This window comes from Camelus bactrianus, chromosome 19, assembly GCF_048773025.1.
Source record: "Camelus bactrianus isolate YW-2024 breed Bactrian camel chromosome 19, ASM4877302v1, whole genome shotgun sequence".
Taxonomy (NCBI): domain Eukaryota; kingdom Metazoa; phylum Chordata; class Mammalia; order Artiodactyla; family Camelidae; genus Camelus; species Camelus bactrianus.
Genome location: NC_133557.1, coordinates 28,506,845 through 28,516,860, shown reverse-complemented (window position 1 = coordinate 28,516,860; position 10,016 = coordinate 28,506,845). Strand labels below are relative to the sequence as shown.

The 10,016-nt window shown below is 44.9% G+C and overlaps 1 long non-coding RNA gene across 1 annotated transcript in view; it reads right to left on the bottom strand.

The window, feature by feature from the left end:
* Positions 1–8,908, bottom strand: part of LOC141574069 (uncharacterized) — a 38,808-nt gene extending 29,900 nt beyond the window's left edge. The window contains exon 1 of the long non-coding RNA XR_012500677.1: positions 3,465–8,908. This is a non-coding gene — a long non-coding RNA (uncharacterized LOC141574069). The remainder of the gene's footprint in view (positions 1–3,464) is intronic.
* Between the last annotated feature and the right edge of the window lie 1,108 nt (positions 8,909–10,016).

Below are 10,016 nucleotides of genomic sequence, written 5' to 3'. Positions count from 1 at the left end.
ACTGTGTTGAATTGGACACACCCATCGTATCTCTAATCCTATGAGTTGTAAACACAGAAGGCTAATTTTATGTCCTTTTTTTATACAAATGAATTTTCCATGAAATGTACAGCTACCATAATACTTTTAATTAGTTCCAAATTCGGCACAAAAGATTCTAATGTTATTTTTTTTTCAAACTGAGTAGAAAATGAAAAACTTGAATTACACAAGAAAACTGAGGTTTTTTTTTTTCTACTTTGGTAGATGAGCAAAGGTCACTTTTGGATTTTGGATTATGTTTTTGATTATGTTCTTCAGCAGGTATGAACCCCCCCCCCATTGCATTCCATTCTTGTGTATTAGTGTATCAGTTCCTCACCCTTCTGCTTTGCTGAAACGCCTTTGTTTATATTTTTTAAATAATTGGCAAAGTGAGAAGAAACCTAAAAATCTGATAATGAAAACATGTAATTGTAAAGGATTTGTACTTTTTTAGAAGCCCCTGTAATGAGTGAGTATTTTTCTCTTGCCAATTGCAAAGATTTCCCCACATTCAAGCAGCACATGAAACGGCCTCTTCAGGACTTAAAATGAACGGCCACCTGTCTTTGTCCTGAGTCATATTTTCCTTCTTTTCTAATCTCAGCAGCTGCTTTTGCTGTGAACTTTTCCACCCATCTTTTAATACCATCAGTAGGTCCTAAATTCAGATTCTTCCTTTTTCAGCTTTATGGAGATATATATAGTCGACAAATCACATGGTTGTGATGATTTGATACACAATTTGATACAGGCGTACATTGTGAAAGGACTTTCGCCATCTAGCTAACTGAATTCAAAGTCTTAAAGGCGGATCTGCTGTTAAAAATAGCCCAAGTTTAGGAAGCCCGTATAGGGTGAACACACGCAAGTAATTTCTCAGCAGGAAAGGCAGTAGATTCTTTTTATGACAGCAAATTAATTGAAATGGCACAATAAGACTTAAATCCCGTGGTCTGTTGTGTGCCGTAATGGGGCCTGTTTTGTAATAGTTTCTTATTCTTTGACTGTTGTTTAGAGATGTTTTGCAAAACTCAATAAAATGAAATGCTTTAAAATTGCTGTCTTTGTTTTATGTGAATGATGGTTCTAAAAAGTATCCTCTCTGCCTGGTGACGACGGGGACAAGCTGGAGCCCTTGTGCGTTGTTGGTGGGCGTGTAAAATGGTGTGGGCGCTGTGGAAACAGTATGGCGGTTCTTCAGAAAATTAAACAGAAAATTACTGTGTGATCTGGCAATTTGGGGATATATCCAAAAGAATTGAAAGGTGGATCTTGAAGGGATATGTGTACACCCATGTTCATCGAAGCGTTATTCACAATAGCCAAAAGGTTGAAGTAACTCAAATGTTCATGAATGGATGAATGGATAAACAAACCATGTTTATCTGTACAATGGAATAGTATTCAGCCTCGAAAAGGAAATGCTGCCGCATGTTACAACATGGATGAACCTTGTGGATATTATGCTGAGTGAAATATGCCAGACACAAAAGGACAAATACTGTATGATTCCACTTATATGAGGTTCCTAGAGTAGTCAGAGTCGTAGAGACAGAAAGTAGAAGGGTGATTGCCAGGGGCTGGGAGGAAGGGGGAGTGGGGAGTTACTGTCTAGTGAGGACAGAGTTTCAGTTTGTGAAGACAGAAAGGGTTCTAGAGATAGGTTGCAAAATGAATGGACTTAACACTGCTGAACTGTGCACGTAAAAATGGTTAAGATGCTAAATTTCATATCATATATCTTACCAAAATTTAAATTTGTTTAATTTAAAAAGAGCAGATAATGTAAGAAACATGTTTCAAAACGTAAACCCTGTTGGTATCTAAACACCACCAAAACTCCTTAGAAACAATTTCTTACAGGTCATTTGCAGTGTTTTGCATGTGTGACACCTGGATGAGATACTAGATAAAATCAGGTTCAGATGCTCAGCTTTGATTCATGTATGTGCCCAAATTCCAACACCTGGATAAAAGGAGAAATTCTTGTTAGTGCCTCTGCCAGCTGTGACAGGAGCAATGACAGTCGTCCCCAGAAGAGGGCAGTGGTTTCTTTCATGGGGACAGACTCCTCCAGACCTTGGAGACAGTTAAAAAACGCAAGTTACAACAAAGTCTTGGCAATCTGTTTGATCACTTCTGAACCACACAGAAAGATGAATAAAAAACTGTTTATCTTTCATAGTAACAGGAGGATTTCTAGCACTTAAGGCTGCTAAGTGTGAAAGGGGCCTTTCCAAGAACCTGGGAGAGAAGACACTGTGGGCTTGGGGTCAGAGGGCTTGGAGAGCGAGCCATCTTTGACACACTTTGGCTTAAAATAGTTCTGAGATCCAGCAAGAGCTCCTTCTGGCATGCACACCTCTTGCATAATTTAACATCTCTGTTTTGGGACAAGGGTGTTTAAATTACAGTTGTTTGACAACAGTTTTACTATATAAAGGATGCTTTTTAAACAAACCTGAGGCTTGACACATGTCTCTGTTGTTGGAGATCAGTCACTGAAGGGGGTGGATTCAGCAAGGGCGGGGGGGGGGGGTCCTGTCCTGATGGAACTTAAGCCGTTTATGTTATAAAGTTCGACAACCTTTTGAAAATGGCCAGAACTTCTTATTTTCTAGGTGTTATTTCCAGTATAAACGTTATGTTTTTGGCTAATTGATAATCTTACTGAATCGCCCCTTGAATGTCTCCCTTATGACCATCAGTCACTGATGGCAGTGCTATTTATACCTAAACGTGTTCAGTCCAAAACCTTAGGACCTTTGGCTTAACTCCCCAACTGTTTCTACATCTCCCCATCCTCACATTGTGGTTTGTTTATTTTTAATGGAGCGTATCAGATTAAACACAGATTTTAAGTGGCAGCCTCGTTTATGGTGATACTTACACAGCTTTTGCACCATCTCCAAGATGTGGCTGTGAGTGTCAGCCTTGCTTCTGTAAATCATCATCTTGTACAGAATGCACAGTTTAGGATGTCAGAAGACACAGATGCTTGTTTTTCTGAGTAGCTGCAGATAAGCATTATATGGCTTGCTCATGTGCTTGTGGAGACAAAAAAAAATGTGGTAAAGGGAAAAAAAAAAACTCTTAAACTGAGCCACAGAGGCCGGGAGCCAGCCACGAGGGACCATATAGGAAGCCGGCAAATAGCCCTCCCGGTGAAGTACTCCTCACAGAAGCAGCAGGAGGAGCCGGCACGGCTCGTGGTGTCATTTCCTGTTGGTGGAGTTTGCAGACAAGTCCAAAGGTCGCCAATTAAAAGACTCCTGATAATTATTCTAATTATGTCCCGAGACCTGAACTGTCAGCATCAGAAAAGTAATAACAGGAAACGGCACGCCAGACGACACGTCGCTTTAAATCGATCAGCATCGGCCGCTGAATTGATCGGAACAGCAGTGTCTGACCTTTTCCCAGGTAACCCTTTCACTTACCGGCCATTTGGAAACTTTAAACTTCTCTGTTTGTGGAGAGAAGCCCATCTCATATTTCAAAGCTTCAGAACCACTTCACCCCTGAAAACGAGAAGACTGTGCTTGCGGCACTGGGACCATCGGTGGCCACTGACACAGCGGTGTTCCGAGGGATTCCAGGATTTTTCTATGAGATAAAAATGTTTTGTCAGTTAAATAATTTGTCTTCAGCAGAAAATAAAAGTTTCGCTACAAAGTCACGCCCAGGTATGCTACTGGAACAGAAAGATTTCTATACAGTTGCCCCAGGCATTCAAAAATCATTGTTAAATGGAATAAAGGAACAAATACGCCTTTTCTGTCCTGATCGTTAGCAAGCCTGCAGTCCTGATGCCAACTCCTTAAATTAAAAAAGCTAATATTTGAAGGTTAAGAGTCTTTCAGAGGAGATGGAGGAAGTTGAGTTTTATTAACGGATGTGCCCAACTTAGCAGTGAGGTCCCTAGAATATTCTTCACTGGGATGAGCCCTGGAGAACACAGTGTCACCCGGCGTGGGCATGACGGTCCTCCCCAGAAGTAACCACAGTTGCTGACTTCACTCTTCCTCGACTTTGTGCGCCTGGATTTTAGAGCACAGTCCTAAAGCTGCTGGTACTCACTAGCATGTGCAGGAACCCGCATTATGGCTGATTCCTGAATTCCCTCGGAAGCCCCACAGCGAAACGGAAGTGATGTTTTAAGCACCTGAGAGAGCAGGACTGTTCACGAGCTGCAGGGTGCAGCCTGGCGCCTGTGTGGAGGTGGGGAAATGGGGTGGGATGTCTTCAGGGATGGACAGAGTGGCTGGAGCTGCTGGAAGGCAGCGAGGACAGCGGAGGGCCCAGCCTGGACCGGAGCCAGAGCGTGGCACTGCCATGTGCGTCTGCAGGCGACACCCCAGTTCTCTGGGGTTCTTCTGCTCCAGTGGCAGCCTGTGCAGAGTGCCTGGGTCCTGCTTGGAGCAATACCACCCTTCACCTGAGTGTGTACTTGTCGCTGCACTGGTCACCTGGTTGCCCACTGGCCTCGGCCAGCGTGGCTCCTCTCTCCCGCCCCCACCACACAACACAGCTGACCATCATCTCATCCTGTCCTGGGGGCGCAGGCGGAATCCCAGCTCCTTCAAGGCCTTTGGCTGAGGTGGTTCAGAAATCTCTCTGGGCGTTGGGATTGTCTAGGGGCTTGTGAAAATCATACACTCCTGGACCAGACACCCCGGCCCACGGAATTAGCATCTCCAGGTGGCACCAGAGAATCTGCTTTTTCCACGGGTGGTGTTGTTGCAAAGTCAGCTCGGGGTCACCTGCCCTCCAGGCTGGGTTTCTTCCCTGTTTTCTCCAGTGTTAGAAAAATTGAAGATGCTCTCAGTGGGCAGGACCTAAGCATTTCATTCTGGGTGGTTCAACCCCAAAGAGCAACTCTGCATCTCTCTGGGTTTTTTGTCCCAGAGGGAATGGAAGAAGACAGAGCCTCTGGAAGCAACATGTGACCTGTGTTCTGGAATTTGCTGGGCCTCCTCCATGGTTTGGCACTGAGAGCCCACACTCTGGTGAACTGGGACAGTTCTTTGGCGGTGGCAGAGCGTAACCCACGGGAAGGGGAGGGAGACAGCGGGAAGATTCCGGATCTGCCGACTGTACAGGAGTTCCTACCCTGGATGATGGTAAATGTGTCACGTAGAGCACGAACCATTTGGAAATGCAATTGTCTGACTTTGCAAACTGGTTTTGTCCTGTTTTAGGAGAATAGTCCACTTTGAATAACACAGACCCATTTCAGAATAAAAACAGATGGATCTTCTTTAAAATTGTTCTTACCATTTACTGCAACAGGTAGGATAACATCAGCATGGATGGATGGGGACAGACGGACGGACGGACGGACAGACGGATGGATGGATGGATGTGAACAGATAGATACTTGCTCACTTTTCTAAAATTTTGTTTTTAAAAAATTTCATGAAGAATCAGAAATTAGCCATGGGAATGTGGGGCCTTCAAATGTTGGCCAAATGGAAATGAGGGCACTAATCACAACTTTTCATCTAAGTGAAACGGGGTTTAGAATTCTTCTTGGTGCGAATTTCCAACAATATATCTTTTTCTTACATATTTTTAATTTGGTATTAAAAGGACTACCTTACATACAGTAAAATTCCCCCTTTTAAGCATACAATTCTATGAGTTTTGATAAACGAATGGTCATGTAACTACCACCCCAAGTCCCTCTGGGCTCCTTTGTATCCAGTTGCTACCCTGCTCCTGTCCCCAAATAACCATTGGTTTATGTCCCTATAGTCGTAATTTCCAGAATGTCATATAGATGGAATCGTATGTTTCCAATCAAATACATTATATATTTGAATCTGGCGTCTTTTATTCAAAGTAAGGACTTTGAGATCTAGCCCTGCTGTTTCCTGGATCATTTGTTCACTTCTTTTTATCGTGGAGTAATATTCCATAATTATATTCCATAATTATATCCCACAATTTGCCTATCCGTTCACCGGGTCAAGGACATTCAAGTTGTTCCCGCGTTGGGCATATTATGCGTAAAGCTGCTTATAAACATTGTGTACAATATTTATTTATTTCCATTTCACTTGAGGTGAGATCTCTGGGTCATAAGATAGAGGTTTGTTGAACTTGATAAGAAACTGCCGAACCGGTTCCCCAAGTGGACACACCTGTATTCCCACCCGCCAGACGTGAGCACGCGCATTGCCCACGTCCTCACCAGTCTTTGGTATTGTCAGGGTTTGGTTTGTTTTGTTTTCAGCTGTGCTAGTAGATCTGTAGTGATATCTCATCGTGGTTTTAGTCTGCATTTCACTAAACACTAGCCAGTTTGAAAATCTTTCCGTGGGCTTACTTACCATCTGCACATGTTCTTTGATGAACTATCTGGTCAAGTCTTTTAATCATTTTTTAAAAATTGGATTGTTTGAGAGTTATTTATAGATTCTGGACCCAAGTTCTTTACCAGACATATGTTTTGCAAGTAATTTCTCTCACTCTGTCTTCTCTTTTCAGTCTCTTAATAGCATTTTTCAAAGAGCAGATTTTTTAAAAATTTTGATGCTAGTTTATCCTTTCTTTCTTGATGAATCATTCTCTTGGTGTCTTGCCTAAGACATCTTTGCATAACCCAAGGTCACAAAGGGTTTTTTCCTAGGTTTACTTCTAGAAGTTTTGTAATTTTACGTTTCGCACGTAAGTCGGTGATCCATTTTGAGTCAAGTTTTGTTTGCGATATGAGGTGTGGATCAAGGCTTCTTTTTTCACATATGGATGGCCAATTGCTCCAGCACCATTTGTTGAAGAAACTATCCTTTGTCCATCGAATTCCCTTTGCAGCTGTGTTGAAAGTAAATTGGCCACACGTGTGGGGATCTATTTCTGGATTCTGTTCTGTCCCACTGATCCAGCCTTTCATCAGTACCACGCTGCCTTGATTACTGTAGCTTTATAGTAAGCACCGAAATTAGAAAATGCGAGTCCCCCAGCATTGTTCTTCTTTCCTGAAATTGTTCTGATTCTCCGAGATCCTCTGCCTCTCCGTCTCACTTGACGAATTCCCTTGCCGATTTGTATGAAATATGTACACATTTGTACATCTGGTTGGACAAAAATACATTTTGCAGGGGATGAATTTACAGATCTGCTGTAAAATGTCAGTCGGGTCACATCGCTGACAGCGCCATCCAGAGCTTTTACATTCTGACTGATTTCTGTCTATTTGTTCTTTCAATCACTCAGAGACGAGTGTTGAGGTCTTCGCTATGGTTGCGGATTTCTCTATTTTATCCTCTCAGTTTTTGCTTCATATATTTTGGAAAGACTTATCGGCCTCAACTTGGGACCTTGTGTTATTAAATGCCGTTCCCATCACTTGCTAAAATCACCTTGCAAAGTTGCAAGCTGCTAAGAAATGAGTGCGCACAGCCCGAGGCTGCTGAGGAGGGGGCATCTCCTTCGTGGCTGGCTGCAGAGCCTTGGGCCCGGCTGCCAGCAGGGCCTTTCAGGCCACCAGGGGTGGGTGTCAGAGATCATGGTACAAGAGGAGCTGGTTCCAAGGTGGGGCTCAGGGTCTGGAGTGAAATGAAAGCTGAGCTCAGGACCTACCCCACCACTAGGCGACAGGCAAAACCTTTGACATCTTGGACCCCGATTTGCTCTAGTCAATCAGCACCTGTAAACTGAATGCCCTTGCTAGATGCTGGGGAAGCCAAGAGAGATCAAGCGTGGTTCTTGCCCTGAGGATGCTTGCAGTCTCTCCTTCCTGTTGCTTGGGGTTCCTGGAGAGCAGGCGGGCCCTGCACGTGCTATCAGGCCTCCCTTCAGCATCATGCTGGTAACTGTTTAACAACAGTTTTGGGCGGGGGAAACTCATTTGCAGCGTTTGCCAGTTTCCACGGTGTGAACACTGCCAACCATGCCGGGTTTCAAGCTACCAGCGTGACTCACTGTGTGCGGAGCGGAGAGACTCGGGCACACTCGAGCTCTTCCACTCTACGGAGAGGATCGAGATATATTTCCCCACAGGCATGGATAAAGGTGCAGTGAAGTGTAGTGAAATGATTAGTGGTGAGTGCTGAGTATTGAGTACTTTTGTTTTTAATTTAACTTATTTAATTGTAAGTTTATATACTTAATTTTAATATTGACCATGTTTGTTTGACAATCAATACTCAAAATTCCTGATAATTCAGCCATCAGCTTGTGTGGGTTCCTAGGGGGAATGCCTCCTTTGCTTGCAGAGACCCAGTCACGACTCAGACGAGCCTCAGACAACGAGAATGAGTTGGTTTGTGTGACAGAGTTCCACAGTTCCACAAAGTTCCACAGTAGCTCTTCAGCAGAGGGTCTTGGATTCTCCGATTCTGACAACGTCTGCAGTAACCTCCCTGTTAGCTGTGAGACCCAGCCCTGAAGAATCAGGGCCGTGCGATGCTCTGATTGGCCAGCCCTGACCACGCACCTCCCTAGTACTAGGAGTGGAGTCAGTGCCCAGGGAACCAGAGGAGGAAGTGATGGATGGCAACGCTCAGATTGGCCAACCCTGGCCACGCCCCTCCCTGGAACTGGGTGTTGTCAGTACCCAGTGCACCAGAGGAAGCACTGGCAGTGCTCTGATTGGCCAGCTTTGGCCACGCCCCTCCCCTGGAGCTGGGGTTCAAATCAGCACCCAGTGGACCAGAGTGAGGAGCAATTGTGACCCTGGGACATCTGAGAGGCATTAGAGAAGGGAGAGCGGATGTCTAGTTGTCAGAAACAGTGAGGGTCCACCAAAGCCTCAAAAGCCCTCGTCTAACTGTAAAATCCTAAATGAGCATTCGGTTTGAATCTTGGGATATACTTTTCAACATTGGGATATACTTAAACTTTTGGGGGCTCAAGGTTTTCAAATTTCTGAATATGTACTTGTTTTACAGTAAATACAAAGCTTTTGCTTGAGGACAGGGTTACTCATATCTCCGCCTCTGACCCCACCCCCTAACCTAAGCTACCCCCAGTCCCCATCACTGGCCGCCTGTGCCCCCTCCCCTCCTGGCGATGCAGTCCAGACACACCTGCACGCGGGGGCTTGTTTTGTTTTTGCCTAAGTAGACCCAGGCCACACACGTGACTCTGCAACTTGCTTTTTCTCACTATGAGATAAATCTCAGGTTTACCAGTCAGGAGATAGAGCCCAGCAAACGTTAGGGTGGGTTCTAGCTGGACTGGCGACCAGGGGCTTTTTCATTCATTGCTCCTATTGAGGGCGTGGAAGTACAAAGACCTCTTGAGATTTCTAAATTTGGTCAGAGTGTATGAAGCTGTGCAGGGTGCCTGTGCTAAAAATAGCAGCCCGGGTGTGGGGTGGAGGCCTCACATTCAGAACAGACAAGATGGGGAAGCCCGAGGTGGCAATGCATCTGGGGTCTTTGGCAGAGCACCTTCGGGCTTCTTCAAAAAGCCTCGGCCTCTCTACACCAGTGCCTGCGTCCCAGGCCACCGTGTGCCTGTCTCCGAGTGACCAGCGTGGGGACTGTAGAAGCTGCCCCCAGTCAAGTCACCTCCTCCCTGTTGGTCCTGTTACCGCATCCTTCTGTACTACCTCAGGATGTGGAGTGTATCTGGGTACCACTGCTCAGATACTTACTTATTTTCAGCTCACTTTTAAAAAATCAAATACATTTATTTTTAAATAAAACTTCACAACACTACGGTAAATAGAAAACCAGTATGGCTTAAATGGTTATACAGAGAAGTGGGAAACACACATCATGATGATAAGTAATACTGTTGCTGTTGTTAACATCATCGCGAACTTGCTCTGTGCCAGGCACTGTTCTCACCTAAAATAGGAACTCATTGAATCCTTACGACAGCCCCCAAGGGAGGTGCGGTGTTGCCCCCTTTCTACTGTCACCCCATCTCGTAGACGAGAAAAAAGAGGCTCAGACCAGCAGCACCTTCAGATGGACGTGTCACTACCAAAGCCAAAGACAGGGCCCGCCTTCTTCATGCTGGCGCCTGTGGCCCGGGAG